This window comes from Acomys russatus, chromosome 13, assembly GCF_903995435.1.
Source record: "Acomys russatus chromosome 13, mAcoRus1.1, whole genome shotgun sequence".
Taxonomy (NCBI): domain Eukaryota; kingdom Metazoa; phylum Chordata; class Mammalia; order Rodentia; family Muridae; genus Acomys; species Acomys russatus.
In genome coordinates this window covers 67,749,438-67,769,941 of record NC_067149.1, presented here as the reverse complement: position 1 = coordinate 67,769,941, position 20,504 = coordinate 67,749,438, and the positions used below count along the sequence as shown (strand labels likewise).

Sequence of the window (20,504 nt, the reverse complement as noted above, 5' to 3'; positions counted from 1 at the left end):
TATCCTGGCCCTCACTGTATCCTTTGTTCTCACTTCAGGACACAGAAGGCTTGGAGGGGTGTTGCTGGATCTCTCTGTCCCTCTTCCCACGCAGCCACATTGAATAAACCTCCTTTCCCAGACTCCCACTGTTAACTTGGCTCTTTTTTTTTTTTTTTTTTTTTTTTTTTTTTTTTTTAAACTGGTTTTATTGAGTATGAGCTGCCTGGCCTGACCTAGGGGTTGTGAAGTTGATGACCGGACTGAGGGTGTTTTAACATGAGAATTGCCACACAAACCACGCGAGCACCAATCTCAGTGAGATACTGATGGGTTATTAGAATGTCACACCCCAAGACTGGTCATGGCCAAGGACACAGAAAGAACTCAGGAGCTGAACTGTGATGTTGGCCTGCTTCCTAAGGCAGGCTTTTTATAAGAAAAACCAGAACAGGGTAACAACCAGGGACCAAGGTGGAGGGCAGCATGACGTGTCGTTTTGACCAGTTAAACACAAGAAGGATTGATTTTTGTTGTGAGTACAGTGTAACCCAGGGCTAAACAATGATTTTTAAGCTGATTGGCTGGGATTCAGGATAGGGGAGCTCTTGGGGGCTTTCCGACTCTCTGGGAGTGAGGAGCATAGCAGGACGTTGCGGCCTTAACTCTAAAAGAACACACATTTATCTTTAACCCAAGTAGAACATGCATTTATCATCTGTTGTTTTATTCTAAGCAGCAAGCGTTGAACCTTCCTGGTTTCAGGCACACAGGGCCTGGGAACTTGAACTTAATTTCACCTTCTGATCAAAATGGAGACTTGGGGTCAAAGTAATTTCTGATGTGCTAAGAGCTGGTGTTAACAGAGGAACCACAGTTATGCTAGAAACTAAAGCAGGTCTCAGCGGAGGGGCTGTAGCATTTAAGCAGGTTACAAGGGCTTTGTGGGTGGGCATGTCACCGAATACTGCAGAAACACAACTTGTCACTAGCTGGGAACACCCGGAAGGCCTGGGGACTTTTCCAGTCTGACTAGTCACCTGTCATGAACTTGCTGACCCTCTGGGACAAACTTGGGATTGTAGGACAGCATTAAACAGATCTGGGAGGAACAAGCCCGCTAGTTAACACATCAGCATCTCTGGCCTCAAGCATCACCACTGCTCTGGATTTGTAGCTTGGACCACTTTCCACTAACGCAGCCACAGCTGGTGTCGGCACGTACCCTTGCACACTGGATTAGGTACCCCTAATGAAGTTGTGGTCTGTGTGAACTGAGCTGTGAGCCTCCTCCCTTCTCTTGATGGCCACACTGGGTGTAGGCTGTCCTAACAGCCTGCAAGGACCTGTCTTCAGACATGGGCAGCTGAAGGCCTCTAGCAGGGCTGAGCGTGGCGCCAAGAGGCTTTGTTTTCCCTCCCCCATTCCCCTTGCTAAAGAAAAAAAAAAGTTAGATTATAGCCCTAAAACTGGCCACCAAGGGTCACAGGCTTCATTCCCTTATTTGGCCACTTCCTCCTCCTGAGGCTGACCACAATGGTCCAGCTATCAAAGCATTGAAGTCCAACAGTCAAAAGCCCCCTTTTGGCTGCCCTAATTAACACACACAATTAAAATGAAACACCTCACCCTAACTCAGGGCTCCCCATTCACCTTTATAAACTGCCATTTGTAGCTTCTGCTCCCCTCAATCCAGAGGCAGTGCTTTGTCCTCTGGGACAAACACCCCTCCTCCCTCTCCCTGTCCCCTTCCCTCTTTCCTCCTCGTCCTCTGTCTCCTGTGTTTGTCTCTTATTCCCTGACCTTTGTCCCTCTTTGCTGAGACCTTGGTGTGACTTGGTGTGTCCGGTGCCAACTCCGGTCCTTTCAACAACAACCCTTTCTCCTGGGCTCAGTTTTCATAACTGAGACAGCAGGATCCAGCGGCTCAGAAAGAAAATGTTCAATATTCCTTGCTGTGAGACCTTATTAAAGGCAGTGGAAAAGGCAAAAGGTGCTGCTCCCGCGTCCTGGCAGGGTGCTTGCTGCTCCGGCGTCCTCCTGGCGGGGTGTTTCTGCCTGTTCTCTGTGATGTAACCCTTCTGTCTCTACACTAATCACCGTTTCCTTTCAGCCCCCAAAGTGACGCATCATTTCCCACAGTTCTTCAGTCGCCATTTCACCACTGTCTGGTGGTGCTGGCTGCCCGTGCCGATCCTGTCTGCCCAACTTCTGCCCTATTCCATCACAGAGTGCTCTGTGGGAAGAGTGAAGGGGCCACAGCTGGGCTCTCAGCACACTGGTGAAGGAATACATGGTTTAAAAACAGCAGGGAGTAGCTCCATGGAGGACACCAGTGCCCAGGCAGTCCCCTTGCTGGGGCCTTAGCCTGTCCCAGGAGGGAGAACACAGTGTGCTTCTTGTCCAGTCTTAAATGAGTCACCTATTGCTATAGGTCTAGGGTACACCTCAGACATTCTAAAAGGTCAGAACCTGTAGAAGGCATCTGGTAAACCGGCAGCCTACCCGATTGTCATGCTCAAAGCCCAGCCTAAGCGATTCTTGTAGAATAGCTACAGTCTTAGGAGTCCAGAGGCTCTGCCTCTCCCAATAGCAGCACTAAAGCTATAACCTAGACATGTACACATGCTACAGAGCTGATAGTGGGAGAAGAGGGTGAATAATAAAACCCTGGCAAAGGCAGAAGCTGTACAGAAGTGACTCCTCGCTCAGCATTGTGTGATGGATTGTTTCTCTGTCACTCTGACCAAACTGTGTAAACAGATACAATTTAAGGGGAGAAGAGCACGGCTCAGCCACAATCCTGTGCTCTTGAACAGAACACAGGGCATGTCAGAGAAAAGTCACTTTGCTTCTTAAAGTCAGGGAGCAGAAGGAAAGGGCATACAGGAAGTGGCCAGTGAAGGGACCTGAGTCAGCACAGGACACACCCAGACCATGGTCTCAGCACAAAGCAGATGTGTTTCCCTCAGCGGGACGAAGGGACAAAGACAGGCCAAGGGGCAGAGGACTAGAGAGAAGGGGAAAGGAACAAGGGAGAGGCAGAAGGGACTGTCTCCCCAGAGAGACAAAGGACTGCCTCTGGGTAGAAAGGAGACAGACATGGCCCACAGAAAAATGGCGGTTTGTCAAGGGAAAGGGAGACACCCGTGTTTAGGAAGAGTTGATTTGTTTTGACTGGCTGTGTTAATTAGGTGAGTCAAAGGGGGCTTCTGATCGCTGGACTTTAATGCTCTGATAGCTGGACATTGGTGGCCAGTCTCAGGAGGAGGAAGTAGCCAAATAAGGGAACCCAGAACTTGGTGACTGGCTTCAGGGATGTATAGTCTGTGGCTGAACCAGGGGGAGAAGGGGAAAAGGCGGAGCCTGGTGATGGCAGGTTTGCCATGCTCCGCTGCTAGAGCCCTTCATGCAGGGTGACACAGCCCCAAGACCCACCGCTACCTACATCTCACTGCCTCCCAAGACCCACCCCTACATCTCACTGCCTCCCAAGACCCACCCCTACATCTCACTGCCTCCCAAGACCCACCCCTACCTACATCTCACTGCCTCCCAAAGGTAATTGAATCACAAATCCATCAAGAAATCCATTCATGCATTAGGCCAGCGTCCTGTCTCAGGCACCGCACAGACAGACATCCTGCGATGTGCTTCACTAACCCTCCGCTGTGTTTGGACAGTTGCATAGACAGTCACAGTTCAGTGCCACCTTGTTAGGAAATTGTCTACATAGCTCAACTGTACATTTTTGTAATGATTGAAGCACATTTCCAGTCCTCATGTTTATTATTTACTTTCATTGTTTAAAATGGTATCCATCAACAGATAGATTTTTAGAACATGTGCTACCATACACCACCATGTCACGGAGCTATAAAAGGTGAGAGTCAGACACATCAACATGAGGGAACTGACAGCCAGACACAGAAAGTGTGGGGGTCGCTTGTCTCTGCAGAGACATCACAGAGCTAGAGGACAGAGCCCAGCGCTCCAGGAGTTCGGAGGGGAGAGGATGGAGAACGGATTAGTCTGTGGGGGCAATGAGAAGGTTCTAGAAGCGGACAGTGGGGATGCCTGTCTGGGGCTATGAGTGGGCTTGATACTGATGCACTGACCATTTAAAAGCCGTCAGAGTGTTTGGTACCAACCTCCAGTGACACCTGTCTGGCATCTGCAAGATGAGAAGCCACAGCACAGCACAGGCTGCTGGGCCTAAAGACTCACACACGCACTGCCAGTGTGTGCTGTGGAGCAAAGATAGTCTAGCTGCCAGGACACACGGCTCACATCGTCTCTGCATTGTCCAGGTAGACTTCCTTGTGCATTTTCAGAAAACTATCTGTCCCACTTTATGCCACGGTGTGTCATTAGATGTCACTCTTGAATTCCAAGCCGGCTAAATTGTGTGGGTTGTTCTGTTTCATGGTTGCTATGGAAACAGAGCCACCACAATGCTTTGGAGAGACTAGAAGGGACCCTGAGAATGTGCAGTTAGTGTCAACTTTTCCTGGCCTCTGATCTCTACAGCTGTCTACACAGGCGATGACTTGCGTGTTCACACTGGGCATAAACTCACAGCCAGAAAGGCCTGTGACTCGCCGATAAGCACTCTCTTGACAGGCTCCCCCTCCCACTTCCTCCAGCCCTTCCCTCAAAGATCGGTGGTAAACACACGGAAAATGAGGGTCTCCATAGGCTTCAGGTGTGTCTAGTTATGCCTCCTGCCCACTGTGGCTTCCCAGCTCCAAAACAGGTTCCACCTCGGGTTTTCCTTGTGTTCGGGGATTGTGGTGTTGGGTAGTTTCTGAGTCCCCAGTCACAATCTGCCTTTGTGCGCCTTGCTTAACCCTTCATTCTTGCAAGGGTCTAGTCCACCCTCTTCCAGTGACATCCCCCAGTGTGAGCTTCCAGGACAGTCCCTCCGACTGCCTTCCTGGGCTGGGAGTGTCGCTAGGGTGAAGAGAGAAGGTTAGCGCATGCCCACACCACACAGGAACAGCTGCGGGTCACAACCTTGGAGCACTCTGTTTTCCTCTGAGTGAAAGTTTGAGGCTCAGGTTGATTTCAGTTTCAGCTAGGAGAGCCGCAGCCTCCATCTCCAGGGCTGGACATGGGCCCCGTCTACACAGCCCAGCTAGACCACCTGCAGCGCCCCGTTAGGAGCACGGTTGAGAGGCCTATCCACGGTGTCCGCTAGCTTCTCACTTTTGTGTAGGCTAAGTACTAACTCCCTGAGTGCCCTGGGGAGTGCAGTGACAGGGGCTAGGTTATCCTTTGAGCTAGCCTGGGTATAAGAAGCCCACATCTCATCCCCAGGACCGCACAGAGGGGCATGGAGGCAAATGCCTGTGATCCCTTCCCGTGAGAGAAAGGTAAGAGCCAAGTTCAAGGTTGTTCATAGCTTCACAGTCAGTTCAAGGCCAGCCTAGTTACCAGAGCCCCTGTCTCAAAGTTTTTAAAAAATGATTTAAATGTTTATTACTTGCCTTCTCCCATAACAGGAGCCATCTTGTTGGAATCGCAGCAGCAATTGTTGGGAAGTTGAGTTTCCCTTCTTTTAAAAAGAATGGATTATAGAAAAATTACAGCTGCTTTCAGAAGAATAGATTACGTACTATAAACATATCCAAATCTCTCAAATGTTGGGCCAATTGGGAACAGCGGAAAAAGAGCCCAGGGGATATTTTCTGAACCAGTTTTGTTGTTGTTGTTGTTGTTATTTTTGTTTTGTAACTTAAATGGAAGCAGATTTTTAAAAATAAATTCTAGTTTATTTGGGGTTTCACCAGTAGTCTTTGCATAGTCAGTGTGAAAAAAAAAAAATTCGAAACTGTTGACTCAGTCTAAGCCAGTAAGTTTGTAAGTGTATCACAGAGTTGGAAGAACGTGCTGGAGTGAACTGCCTGCATCCCGTAGGTCCTGACTTCAGCCCCTTTTGTTTTTAGTGACATGTCATAATTTTATCTCAAACATGTTGCTGTGTAGAGGTCATGAATAGCTCAGACGCCATTGGACCTAACCGCTCATTATTTATTTACCTTCCTTGTGAGCTCACTCAGCCCCATCGCTTCTTGTTGTAAACGATGCTTCAGGAGACATTGCTGCTCATGTCAGGTCCTCTTATCTGTTCCAGGTTCATTTTTGTTGGTGAAAAAAAGCAAGGTAGGGGAAAGGGGCTTTCTTCTGTTTATAGTGCCAGGTTATAGCTTATTGTTGAGGGGAAAGGGACTCGTCACATCACATTGCACTCTGGAACAGAGAGACACGACTCACACATGCTGCTTGCTCCCTTGCGCTCAGCTCCATTTCTCCCGTTTGTCTAGGGGATGCTGCTGCCCATGGTGGGCTGGGTCTTCCTTCTCAGTCACGACCATCGACACAGCCACAGCCTAACCATGTGTAGACAGCTCCTCACTGTCCAGCTCATTCCAGGTTGTCAGGTTGACAATTAAAACTAAACACCAAATCTAACAGTATCTAAACGTCTAAAAATGCTAATAATCATTTTCACTTTAAAAGTACCTATAAGCGGGGCTGGGAGAGCTCTGGTTCAGAGCACTTGCCCCGTAGAAGACCATGTTCAGTTCCCAACACCCACATCACTGCTCGCAGCCACCTGTGATGCCAGTCCCCAGGGGTCCAACACCTCCTGCTGGCAGCTCCAGGCACCAGGCATGCCCTTGACACACATATATACATGCAGTCATTTACACATACACATAAAAATAAATATTCAAAGTACCTAGAAAATGTTCTTTTAGCTGAAAACTCTTCTTGGATAAAGCACAGATAATTTCTTAGATTTGCATTTCCCCTTCTCAACTTCAGTTCCTATTTTTTTTTTTTTCTAATTTCCAGAAGACAGATCCAAGATCCAAAAGCCGCTCACACTCTCTCCTCTCTCTCCCTCTCCACCTCTTTTTCCCCCTGTCCCTCTCCCTCCCTTTCTTCCTCTCTCTCTGGGCCCACCTGTCTGGACAGTTTGAGGTAAGCTCTCTATGTGCCCTAACTTTGATTCCTGCAAACAGGCCTCACCTTGAAGGCTGCCTAGGGACTCAGGCTGTGGCTGTGGTCTGTAACTCATACCCAGTCTTCAGACCCGGCATGTTAGGAAAGACATGTTTTAACCAAAGAGTTAAGTATCTAGAATTCTTATTCACTTTACTGGCCCCTAACCCTATCTTATAGCCCGTTAGTCCTTCAAGACCACACATTCTAACACACATACACACTGACACACACACCCTGACACACACATACCCTGACACACACACCCTGACACACACACACCCTGACACGCACACATACCCTGACACACACACACCCTGACACACACACACCCTGACACACACACACCCTGACACAAACACACCCTGACACGCACACATACCCTGACATACACCCTGACACACACACACACCCTGACACACACACTGACACACACACATCCTGACACACACACACTGGCACACACACATACCCTGATACACACATACTGACACACACACCCTGACACGCACACATACCCTGACACACACACACTGACACACATCCTGACACACACACTGACACACATACCCTGACACACACACATACCCTGACACACACACACCCTGACACGCACACATACCCTGACGCACACACACCCTGACATGCACACATACCCTGACACACACACACCCTGACACGCACACATACCCTGACACACACACACACCCTGACATGCACACATACCCTGACACACACACACACACACACACACACACCCTGACACACACACTCTGACATTCCTGATGGCCATGTTCTTCTCTATTTCTTTTTCTTCATTTTTAACAGCATGTAAGTCTTAAAGAAATGGCAGTCAGACATCTGAGACATAGAAGAAAAGGGCCAGTGAGTTGTGTGATAGTCATTTTACAAAGACACAGTTGTTGCTTGAAACACCGTAGTGGGGCTGTGCCAAGGGAGGTGGGTGACAGGGAACAGGTGCCAAGTGTGCTGCAGCCACCGCACCTGGGAACAGCTTCAGAGCCTCAGAATGCTGTTGACAGAGGATAGTTAAGTAATCGTCAACAGTTGTCCCTGAGTCTGCACCTCTAAATGAAGAGGAAGACACAAGCACAGTCCCCCAGCTCCCCACCTGGGAGCTGAGACTCTAGAGAACATTCTAGTCTGGCTCTGAAGATGAGAGGAGCTTTGGTAAAATGGAGAATATGGGTAAAACCATGTCTTATTCTTCGCTGTAAGAAGAGGGGGAGGAACAACTTGTCTGACTCCTTTGATACTTGAGTCACATGGGGACGTCAGCAGACATCTGCCTACAACCTGCTCTGTGGAAAAGGAGAGAGAAAGAGACAACCCAAATCATCAGAGGCACTGTGGGGCAACACAAACACCTGCGTCCTGCCGGGCAGTTGGAATGGGTTAACTCTCACAGTCAGTTCTTTGTTCCCTCATCAGCTAGGCTGACTATGTTAGAACTTTAAGAATAATTATCTCACTAACTCAAAATATAATTATTGGGAAATGTAAAATTAAGCCTGGTGGAAACCGGAGCTGGTGCCCTGAGGATCAGCCTGCTGCCCCTTCTGTGCATTCGGGTGAACTCCGCCTGCTGGTCACATCGCCTCACCACTGCCAAACGCGAGCACACTGAAGATGGCAATTTCACACCTGACGCTCAAAGCGAGGCATGAGGAGTTGAATCATTGTTTCTCCATTTTATCCTGGTCTTGGCTCTGTGCTGCCTTCCGCACAGACCCACGCACCGTCACAGCCAGCCACTGTCCATCTGGAAGTGGCTTTAAAGTGGCAAGCCCCATGGATCAAATTTTGGTTGAGCAACAACTTTAGCCATTGAAGATCTAAACAGTAATGTACGAAGCTCTCGGGAAGCAGGTAGATTCGGTGAAGAAAGACTTGCTGCGCGCATCTCAGACTACAATGCTCGGTCTTCACCTGGAATCAGACAGAAATCTGAGAGAGCTGGAGGGGTCCCGTAAGATGACTTGTTCAGTCCAGCAGCCATTTGGGGTGGCTGACGGCTCTCTGTAACTCTAGGTCCAAGGGATCGTGGAAGCCTTGATGTCAAAATAGGCTGCATGCTCCACCACAAAGAAGGATGTCTGCATGTCTCTGGTAACGCACCCTCCACAGGCCTCTGCCCTTTGCCGGTATCTAACCAGATCTCCCCTCAGCACAGGCCTCAGCCCCTGACTTGCAACTTACAAACTCCACGACCCTGCTGCTCCCACGGTCATGTGCACAGCAGTTAGGAATCACTGTAGGAGACAGGGGCCATGGAGCGACTGTAGTGAGCAAACACGCTTGCTCAACCATATTAAACCCTCTGCAAAAAGCCTGGCTCTCTGACAGAAAAGATATCGGTAGCACCTCCAGCTTACCCATGTCCTGTCGTGCTTAAGCCGTGGTTTCCTTGTATGTTTCACATCGCCACTTTGTAATGTACAGCAGAGCTTGACCCTGAGCCTTCCATGGAAGTGAGCACTGTGGGAGAGAGCCGCACGCACACAGTAACAGACACCCAGCAATGGCAGCCTTACAAAGGCAAACAGAAGTGGAACACAGTGCAGTGGTGGCTTGGGGTAAACCTGTAGATGCAGTTATCAAATATTATAACGTCTAAGGATTTTTCAAAGTTTTTTTGTTTGTTTTTTGAGACAGGGTTTCTCTGTGTAGCCTTGGCTGTCCTGGACTCACTTTGTAGACCAGGCTGGCCTTGAACTCACAGCGATCCGCCTGCCTCTGCCTCCCAAGTGCTGGCATTAAAGGCATGTGCCACCACCACATGGCAGGATTTTGTTTATTGATCTAGGGAACAGGCTAACTCAGCCAGTCTAAATCTCAGTTTGTCACCCAAGTTGGCCTTAAATTTGTGGCAGGCCTTGTGCATCAGCCCCCAGAAGCTGGAATGAAGCGTCATCTAGATTATAAACTATAATTAAATGAGGAATTCTGCACTATAAATGTCTTTTCTCAACCAAAGGAACCTTATCCATAAGTGTGATTTTTTTGTTTGTTTGTTTGTTTGTAGACAGGGTTTCTCTGTGTAGTTAGCTGTCCTGAACTCACTTTGTAGACCAGGCTGGCCTCGAACTCACAGAGATCCACCTGCCTCTGTCTCTCGGGTTCTGGGATTAAAGGTGTGCACCACCACACCCAACTTGTGGGTTTTCTTAATACTTTCTCAAACCCCTCTGATCATTTTAAAGTTTCTCACACTGATCAAACAATAAAAGAGACTAAAGAGGATCAGGAAGAATGTGCATGCTAAAGAGGGGGTACCATCCCAGGAAACAATAATGCTGAAGAGGGGGTACCATCCCAGGAAGCAGTCATGCTGAAGAGGGGGTACCATCCCAGGAAACAATAATGCTGAAGAGGGGGTACCATCCCAGGAAACAGTCATGCTAAGGAGGGGGTACCATCCCAGGAAACGGTCATGCTAAAGAGGGGGAAACATCCCAGGAAACAGTCATGCTAAAGAGAGGGAAACACCCCAGGAAACAGTCATGCTAAAGAGGGGGAAACATCCCAGGAAACAGTCATGCTAAGGAGGGGGAAACATCCCAGGAAACAGTCATGCTGAAGAGGGGGAAACATCCCAGGAAACAGTCATGCTAAGGAGGGGGAAACATCCCAGGAAACAGTCATGCTAAAGAGGGGGAAACATCCCAGGAAACAGTCATGCTAAAGAGGGGGAAACATCCCAGGAAACAGTCATGCTAAAGAGGGGGAAACACCCCAGGAAACAGTCATGCTGAAGAGGGGGAAACATCCCAGGAAACAGTCATGCTGAAGTACAGCTCTTCCAAGACAACATTCTGCCAAGCATTCAACTTTTGCAAGTTACCAAGAAGAGACTCGATATTCTAAGAGCATATATAGGGGGAGGAGGTCTCCCTCAATCACAGACATAGGGGAGGGGAGAAGGGGGGAAGTGGGAGGGAGGGAAGAATGGGAGGAAACAGGGGAAGGGCTAACAATCGAGTTGTAATATGAATAAAATGATAAAATGAGAAAAAAGAATAATATTTAATCCCTGAAAAAAATAAAAATAATTGAATTGTTTTAAAAAATAACATAAGGATTAACATTATTTCAAAAGCAAATATTTTTGTAACAGAAAAGATCCGGAACGTATCCCAGGGTCTGGCATCATAGAGACCTTATGACATGTTCCCATGACACATACCTGCCTCACAGCATTAAACACAGCTACAGAGACGTGTAAAGATGGGTTCTTCTGTTCATGTGTTAGTGTGATGTGGAAGGTGTGTGTGTGTGTGTGTGTGTGTGAGTGTGTGTGTGTGTGTGTGTGTGTCTCCAAGGTAGCCTTCCTCAGGTGACTTCCACCCTCCTTTGGAAGCAGGCTCTTGCAGTCAAACCCAGGGCTCGAGATGCAGCTCTTTGGCTTATCACCTGCCCTGGAAACCCCACCCACCTTGTCTCACTAGCCCTGCTCTTGCTGACCCTCCTGACCGTAGTCTTTTGTTTTTCCTGGGTACTTCTGCATTCTATCTGAAGCCCACCTGGCTTCTGCCAGTGCCTTCTGCCCTCTCTAATGTCTCCACAGCACCTTTAGGAGGTCTTCTTTGTGGGCATGGGAGGGGTCCAGCCCCAGGGGCTCTTCTGTCATGTTTCTCCTTTTCTTGTTTGTTTGTTTGTTTGTTTTTCTGGCAGACATTGGAATGAACCTCAATATGCTTTGATCTCAGCCAACAGCCACCCTGAACAAATCCTGCTCAAGCTCAGTGGTGTAGGAGCTGGCTTTAGCAGTCCACATCCTAAATGTGACCAGCGAGTGGCTTTATCCATCATCCTAATGGACTGCCACACTGGAGCTCATATTTTAGCTTAGGGGTTAAAAAGCAATTGTGAGTTACAGCTGTGGCTTTTAAAGCCGCGGCCCCCCATTGTAAATGCTCTCTGCACACTTGCTGTGCTTTTTAATAATTGAGTACTGAGCTCTGAGAACCTCCATATCCAGGCCCAGGGGACCTGTAATCAAAAGAATATAATCAGATCCATGAGAGCATCTCAGGCGCCTCTGGAGACCCACAGGCTCTGTTCCAGGAGCTGCAGGCCAGCAGGGACACAGATGCACTGACTGCTCGTGGGGCCTCGGGCGAGCAGCTAAGCTTCGGCACCTATGCCCATGTGTTTCCCTACTGATAAATGACAGGCAGAGGAGGTGGCTTGGTGAAAGTCGATGTGACAGGAAGCATTTTTGCAAGCCTTTTGGCCGTAAGATCCTTTACTCAAGGGTGGTAGGGTACAAAGAACCAGTGTCCTTGAACAAAGGGCGGGAGAGTAGCTGTATGAACTCTGATGTCCATCTTCATTGTCAACTAGACTAGATTTGGAGTCACGGAGGAGACACACCTCTGGGTGTGTCTGCAAAGGGGCTTCCAAGGAGTTCCTGTACAGAACAGGGGTCACACACACACAGCTTTCCTCGTGACTACAGTCATGCGTGCACCCGTCTCTAAGACCTGCTCATGACTACTCCGCTGCTTGCTGACTCATCTCCTCTCTGCCACCTCATAACCCTTAAGGTGACTTTAAACATTCCCTCAGGTTGGCCCATGCGCTTCTTAGTCGTGTCTTATTCCTGGATCTCTGCCAGCAAGTGAATTCTCTTTCCCTGTGACCTGTGTGGACTTCTTTTACAGTTGGGATGGCAGAAAGCACTACATTCTGTTTGTTGGTTTTAATGTGGGTTCTGGGATTCAAACTCCAGTCCTTAGGCTTGCAAGGCAAGCTCTTACCAACTAGTCTATCGCCCTAGCCCAATACCAGATTATTAAGGCAGATAACCCCATCGTCCAGGTAAAGGTAGAGGAGAGAATCAGCTAGTCTTGCCTGTGTGTTAGACACACAAGTGTGTCCAACTTATAAAAGTAATTGAGAGGAAAGGTAGTTTAGTGGTTAAGAGCAGTTGTTGGTCTTGCAAAGGGATCTGGGTGCAGTTCCCAGGACACACATGGCAGCTCACAACTATCTGTACCTCCAGTTTCAAAGGAGTAGACACCCTCTTCTGCCTCCGCAGACACTGCATGTACACGGTGCACAGACATACATGCAAGCAAAACACACAAAATATAAACCTTTTTTTAAAAGTACATGGAGCATATTACCTGCGTACTTTCGTGTCTACTAAATTTTACAATGATGGCGGCTACCTAAAAATAGTATTGTGGCCTTAGATCAGCAAACACATCAATAAAGAGACAAAGATAGAAAAAAATACGACTGAATCAAAGGTATTCGTGGGAGCTACCGCTGTGGCTACAGAATCATGTGCTTGCTTCACTTCATTACCCTTTGGGTTTTATTATGAGCACTTAAAAAACAAAGGGGAGTCTCTTATGATTTCTACTCTAAATGAGAACAGTGACTGAGAGCAAAAGTCACTCACCCATCATGCCCCATGCTGGTGTTCATCAGCGGCCTGGTCCAGCCAAGCTCTCAGCATCTGCCTTCATCCTGACTGTGAGACTGTGGGGCTGAGGTGCAGAGGGCGCTTCCATCTGCGTACACCAAGGATCTACAAGGCATAGGCTCTGCAGAGGCCCTGGCACACTCAGACCTCTGTGTTGGTACAGGAAGCTGCTCAATCGCTGCTGACGGCTGGTTCAGTTTCAGCAGGGCAGCGGATGCTTGGCAAACAAAGCGTTTCTAAGGCGGACAGAGCCGGCAGGACTGCGCACAGTGAAATCACTAACTACCCTGTACTTCCTGGTTCTGTTCCCTGAGCCTCTGGGGAAGCTCTGCTGTCCTAGCCTAAACCTACATCCCCTGACTCCAGAAATGGCTGTGGGAACCAGAGCCTTTCTGAGATATAGGACCCAGTATGTATGCACGACTTGGTCTTCGGCTCTGACGGGCAGAGGATGGTGGCAGAATCAGGCCTCCTCGTTGAACAATTAGGTCACCAAGGGGCAGGCGGGATGAAGAAAGTCCTGGAGATGGAGGGGCCTGGCGCATACCATCACTGGGCCTACCCAGAAGTCTCTGCGCCACTGTCCTCCTCTCCTCCAGTCCATCCAGTTAAAAGGAAACCACAGCCTGAGACAGGAGGGTGAGTGTGGCGAGACAGTTTTGAACTTAATTCATTTTGCCCAGTTGTTCCAGATGTGGCCTGACAAGCCAAGGCACCTTCGGCAAAAAAATGTCTTAAACTGAATTCCTACTCACATACTAAAAGAGTCTCGGGTTGCTACTGGAGCCGATGGAGGGAAGCAAAGAGGGGAGAGTCAATGGATTTGTCTCGGCTCAGTCCCCTTCTGTGCAGCAGCTGGAATTCACGGCTGTGTCTACACAGGCGTACATTCTTACCCACAGGACCCTTTCTGTGTGACGGCACTCAGCTTGGCTTTTCTCCGTTGTCTATTAGACTCCCCTCCTCACCCCCAGGCATAGTGGCAGCTTGTCCCAGCCTCACTTCCAAGCAATTCCTGAGACTGTTTCTTTAAAGAACAATTTTTATTTTTCTCTATAAAATTATCAAGCACTATTACAGGTGCCTTTGGATCCTCTTCTGAAGGGAAGAGAGGTGGAGCGGTGCTGCGCAGTGTTAAGCCTGCAGCGCTGGTGTCAGCTGAGCGCAGGCCGAGATCCAGCACCAAGTAGCTATGCGACAAGAAAAGTCGCCCAGCCTCTTAGGGCTCTGCTTCCTGCTCCACACGCTCACTGCAGAACTCCCTCAGCCACCATGCACGGGGGCTCCTGGACTAACTGATCGTGTGTGTGTGTGTGTGTGTGTGTGTGTGTGTGTGTGTGTGTGTGTGTGTGTGTTACGCATTCATGTTGGGACTGTTTTCTGACTGTGATCATGTGTGTGTGATACACATTCATGTTGGGACTTTATGTGAACTGTGATTGTGTGTGTGTGTGTGTTACACATTCATGTTGGGACTTTATCTGAACTGTGGCATGTGTGTGTGATATACGTTCATGCTTGGGACTTTATCTGAACTGTGATTGTGTGTGTGTGTGTGTGATATACATTCAATGAAACCACATTTGCCTTAGTGCTGGTTTGAGTTGAATTTTTTGAAATAGCATTTCACAAAAGTAGTTAACGCTGACTGGAACTCACTACCTCAGGCTGGCTTCAAATTCTTCTCCCCCTGCCTCAGCCTCCTGCATCTTAGAATTAGAGGTGTGTGCCACCACACCTGGCTAGAAGCCATCCCTTGAGTTTTGATCCTTTCCTGGGCGAGCAGTAAGGCATATGGTGCCCTCTTGGGACACTTGGCAGTGCCACAGCCCAGTTTGCAGTCAGCCTGTGGTCGTGAAAGTGAAGTCACAGCCTCCAGGGTAATGTTGCTGACTTCCAATGTGATCATTTGGTGAGCAGTTGATACTGACAGTGAGCTCTTGCTCGCTTACCATGTGTGTCAGTTAGGCACATGAACATCTTTAACTCATAATATTATCTCATTGTGTGGTATCTTTATTGAGAGGACTGCATTAAAAGTTGAGGACCATCTTTTAATTCCTGGATGATGTCTAGAGAAAGGAAACAAGGAACTAATGCACGTATTCTGGTGCCTAGCAAGTATCAATCACTAGGTGTGAATTGTGGGTGTAAACGTGAGCACCTACTGAAACAAAAACACACGCATTGAACAAAGGAACAAGAGAGGACTGAACCCCACTGAGAGGTCCAGCTAGTACATAAGAAGCTGGCACATCCATCCCAGAGGGCGGGGGAGGGTAGGCTGGGGGCAGACACTGCGGTACCCAGGCTGGAACCAAGCCGTGGTGCTCAGCACTGGCCTGCACAGTCATGCTTCTAGATGGACCTTCAAGTATGATAACAGGGTTTGCCTGTCACAGGCGGTGCCCTGGGTGTGGGTGTTTGAGGCGTGGTGAACAGTGTGTGCATGGATGAAAAGATCCCTGCAGGCAGCTGGCATCACCATCCACAGAGAGACAGCAGGATGGGATGGTTTTCTTCATGTTTTCCAAAATGCCATCTCACAATAGCTAACGCCAGAGCATCTGAGCATCAGCCACGTGCGCTGAAAAATGTTTTGGTCCTGGTGACTCATCATTGTGTAAAACTAATCAAATGATATGAGCCTATCCTATCCCCGCTGGAACTGCAATACAGACAGGTGGTGTGCGAGTGTGAGTGTGTGCGAGCGTGAGCGAGTGTGTGTGTGCACTGTGTGTGCATGCGTGTGTGCATGTGCATGCATGCGTAGCTGTGTCTCTCTGCACCTGAGACTCGACTCGCTATCTGAGGAACAGTGAGCACTTGTTTAAGCACGGGAGAGCTGCTGATGGCTCCTCTGCCAGTAGAGTCCGCAGCAATGGAATTGACACCAGTGCTAAACTAAACGACAAAATCCAGAGGAGGCAGAGAGTCAAACACTGTGCTGGCTTCCGTTTGGTTGGTTGATTTGTTTTGTTTTGTTTTTAGTGGTTGAACACGGGGCCTTGTGCATGCAAGAAAAACACTACTCCTAAGCTGTTAAGACATTCCGTATATTACCCTGCCATTTTGTGTGGACCCAAGAAAGTATTATAAAGACACATATTTCAATGACATCCCTTTAAAAATATACAAGCACATGGAATTAGGTATGAACAGTGACAACTCTTCTTCTGACCTCATAAAGAGTGCAGTGGAGTGCAGAGCCCAAGACGCCGCATCACGGTGCCCTCTGTCATGTGATCAATTACAATTAGGCTTTCCGTGTTTCCGGTATGTGGTCATGACACTGTCAAATATTTCAGAGAAAAGTGGGGCCTGTGAAGACCTTTCGGACTCAGCTTTTCCCAGATCTAAAGCCTGAGTGCTGGCTTATTATATTTTTTAATAAAGATGGAACAATAAGGATGGAAAGTTGAATAAATGTGAAAAGCTGCTTCCCCTGCTGCAGTGGGTACCAGATGAGCACAGCACGGAGTGTCCCTGAGGACGTGACACTGGCTGAGGTGGCTGGAGCAGGTTCACACAGAGTGTCCCTGAGGACGCGACACTGGCTTCAGCAGCATCACACTTAGTGACTGGACAGTGAAGTGTATTCTACATAAAGTACTTCCAGGTATATAAAATGCAGCTACATGGCTCGACTCATAAACGATGGGTTAGAAAAAGATAAACAAGCTCAGGACAGTGTTCACTCTGGGGACAGGAAGAAAAGAAGGAAGGACAAGATGGAGCAGGAAGTAGACTCAGCTTTATCTTTTAAGTTGAAAAACAGCAGCATAAACTGTGACAGTTGGGCCTGGATGGGTGACCCAGCAGCTAAGAGTGTGTCCTCTTGTGGAGGACCAGAGTTTGGTTCCTAGCAGCCATGTCCATGTCACAGAGCCTTCAACTCCAGCTCCAAGGGAGTGACCCTCTGCTGACCTCTGCTGGCTGCTATGCTCAAGTGGACATTCTCTCTGTCCGTGTGTCTGTCTGTCTCTCTCTCTCTCTCTCTCTCTCTCTCTCTCTCTCTCTCTCTCTCTCTCTCTCATATAATTAAAAAAAAACTTTTAAAAGAATATTGACATTATGACTTAGCTGAACCATTGCATTTTTAGCTAAAAATAGAATTTGTTATCAGGCTTTGTAAGTTTAGTGTGAATGAAAAATACAGTTCTTTCCAAAGTAAATAAAAGATAGTATACTCTGCATTTACAGCATGAGCATTTATAGTTGTGCAACAAAATCCAGTAATAAATCAGCACAGTAACCAAGCGGAACTGTGGGGAAATCAGTCAGGTGGCTCTGGCAAAGCAGACAGACTACTATAGAATCATGTGCTGTCTGGTGTGCTACGTTAACATATGAAAAATGGAAGATGACTCACCAGAAGAAGCCCAGCCTCCAAGCCTGATGACTAAATTCAATCCCTGGAAAGAGACCCAACTCTCACAAATTATCTTCTGATCTTCACATCTAGCGCACACACACACACACACACACACACACACACTTTGCTTGACCATTGTGGACTCTGAGCCATCTGTACCCATAAGCCTCAAATTAAACACTTCTGTTGTAAGTTGCCTTAGACATGGTGTCTCATCAGAGTAAAAGAAAAGTAACTCAGACACTAAGTCAGTGCAGTTTGGAGCTTAATGGCTTTAGGAGATTAAAGGTAACTAGAGATGGTTTTAGCTATCAATCCCTGGCTCTTGCAGGGAACTTTGGTTCACAGCACCTTTCCATTTTTTAACTAGCAGAGGAATAAATTGGTTCTTCCACTTCAAAGACACACTACTGACTTTTCCTGGTAAGATGTAAAGAAGTCTGTTCACCCTATAACTAGAGCTCTAGAATAAGCGCCATAGCATTATCGGCTCCCATAGGCTAAGACTGGCCGCACAGGCAGGCAGGAAGAAAAGTGAGCTGTGTGAAAAGCTGCAAGGGACTCCAGAGCCATGTGAAAAGCTGCAAGGGACTCCAGAGCAGTGTGAAAAGCTGCAAGGGACTCCAGAGCCCTGTGAAAAGCTGCAAGACTCCAGGCACGGATGGATGGTCCAAAGAAGAAAACTTGTCTTTGCGCAGAGGTCTTCAGATCTAAGCAGCCCTGGTCAAAGTGTGGTCTGCCTTAGGAAGTTCTTACTGCTTGAGGAGACCGGGCCATCTCAGGAGCTGGCTGGCTGTCCAGGCCACAGCCTCGATCTCATGAGCAACTTCCCTCCCCTCAGGGTGACCTGTACCTGGGACTTGTAGAAACCCAGCTGACCTTGGGTATAGGACAGCGGTTTTTCTGAGTGATTCCCCGTGGAAGGGGAAGGAAATAGCTCAGAGATGTCCCCTCAGTGGTTCATGTAGAGTTGTCAAGGGTCCAAGGCAGAGTCAAAGGGACTCGTGCAGGGAGGCAGTGCTGCCAGAGTGCTCCGCCTTTCCTCTGGGTGCTTTGTATAACCTCAGACAGAGAGGCATCAACAGGCCAAGGATGTGATGGGAGCAGGAGATAAAACTGGTGAGATAGTTTCAGGGATGAGAAGCTCAAAGTGGCCACTGCTGCCCTTCTTGGCAAATAAACCAATGCCTCATATTCGGTCTTCTGCGTATAATAGCTTCAGAGTAGAACCCTCACTTCCCACAGCCCCAACAAGCCAGGGTGACTGTCCCAGCACATCAGTCAGAGGGCAGTCGAGTCAGACACAGTCAGGAGATTTAACTGATGGGCTTGGAAAACAAAACAGGCCCAGTGGCCCCAAGTTCATCTGCTGGGCTACGAACATGCACTTAAGTAGAGGACACAGGCAGGTGATTAGAAAGGGGGCAGCCTCTGTTGCAGGCGGCGGTGCTGCCTGATGACATGTTTGCCTTTGGGTTGGTGGAAGCTAACGGTCTGTACATTCCAAAGGCTTGCTTACCTGGTGGTCACATGGTGGATGTTAGGCCTGACACGAATGTGAGCAATGAATGGCTATTGTGATGGCTAACAATGGCCTGAGACCCTTAGCCTCCTGACCGGCAGCATTTCTGTTGTCCAGGATGGCAGACACTAACTAACCTTGGAGAATCTTTAATCGCCTGTGGCTCTTGTCTGGGAACTTCAGTTTACCCTAGCCTGGACTACAAATGACCTTGAGAGTAGCCTGAGTTACATAAAAAAGACCCCGTCTCAAAACCACATACACACATATGCATACACACACATATGTATACACATACATTTATTCCCTAAAGATAGGTATTTTTTAATAAAGAATGTTTTAAAACATTTACGATCTTTGTAAAGTCATCGGAGCAGGGATTTGGGGAACAAAGTGCTCACACTTCGGACTCCCACACAGATAAGTTTCTAGGCTGTGGGCTTCCCTGCCAGTTCAATGCACAGTACCTCCAAGGTAGCATTCTGAGTGCCACCAAGTGTCACTGGTGTGGTGCGGGAGAGAAGTTCACTTCGCAATTTGAGAGGGATATATTCAACATAAAACCATATTTCACTGTGCCGTTTATTCTTGTTATACTTTTAGTCTCCGTGGCTTAGTCTACCCCCCTGCTAAACGTGTGCTCTTCCACAAGAAACAATGTAATTGATAAAACCTGCAGTCTCTTGAGAACTGCCCCGGGAGCCACTCTTAGATCCTGCAGAGGTCATGAGAGCAGAGTCTGGGGCTGTGTCACGCGGGCTGTTGTGTCTGTGCAAAGTGTGCCCCGTGTGAATCTGGCTGCCCTGAACTAGTCGGTTGTGTTTGCTGCAGTGAGGGCAAGTCCTGAGGGCAAGAGCACCTAGGAACACTGCACTCAGCAAGTCTAGGCTGCACAACTTTTGACGTGCTCATTGGTAGCGCCAGCCTTACAGTGCAGTGGAGGCCTGAAACATTTCTGAGATTGATTTAATCACAAAACATTTTTTGTTTTGTTTTGCTTTGTTTTGTTTTTTGAGACAGGGTTTCTCTGTGTAACAGCTGGAACAGCTGGAACTCACTTTGTAGACCAGGCCGGCCTGAAACTCACAGAGATCCTCCTCCCAAGGTATGTGCCACTAGTGCCCGACACAAAACTTTTTTTTTTTTTTTAATTCAGAAAC

General features: G+C 48.2%; 1 protein-coding gene across 1 annotated transcript in view; it reads left to right on the top strand.

Annotated features, from left to right (window-relative positions):
* The window catches only part of Lmntd1 (lamin tail domain containing 1), a 54,647-nt gene extending 44,350 nt beyond the window's left edge, over positions 1 to 10,297 (top strand). Inside the window, exon 9 of the mRNA XM_051154635.1 lies at positions 10,215 to 10,297. The gene's annotated coding sequence lies outside the window, so the exon portion shown is untranslated. The remainder of the gene's footprint in view (positions 1 to 10,214) is intronic.
* Positions 10,298 to 20,504: the final 10,207 nt, after the last annotated feature.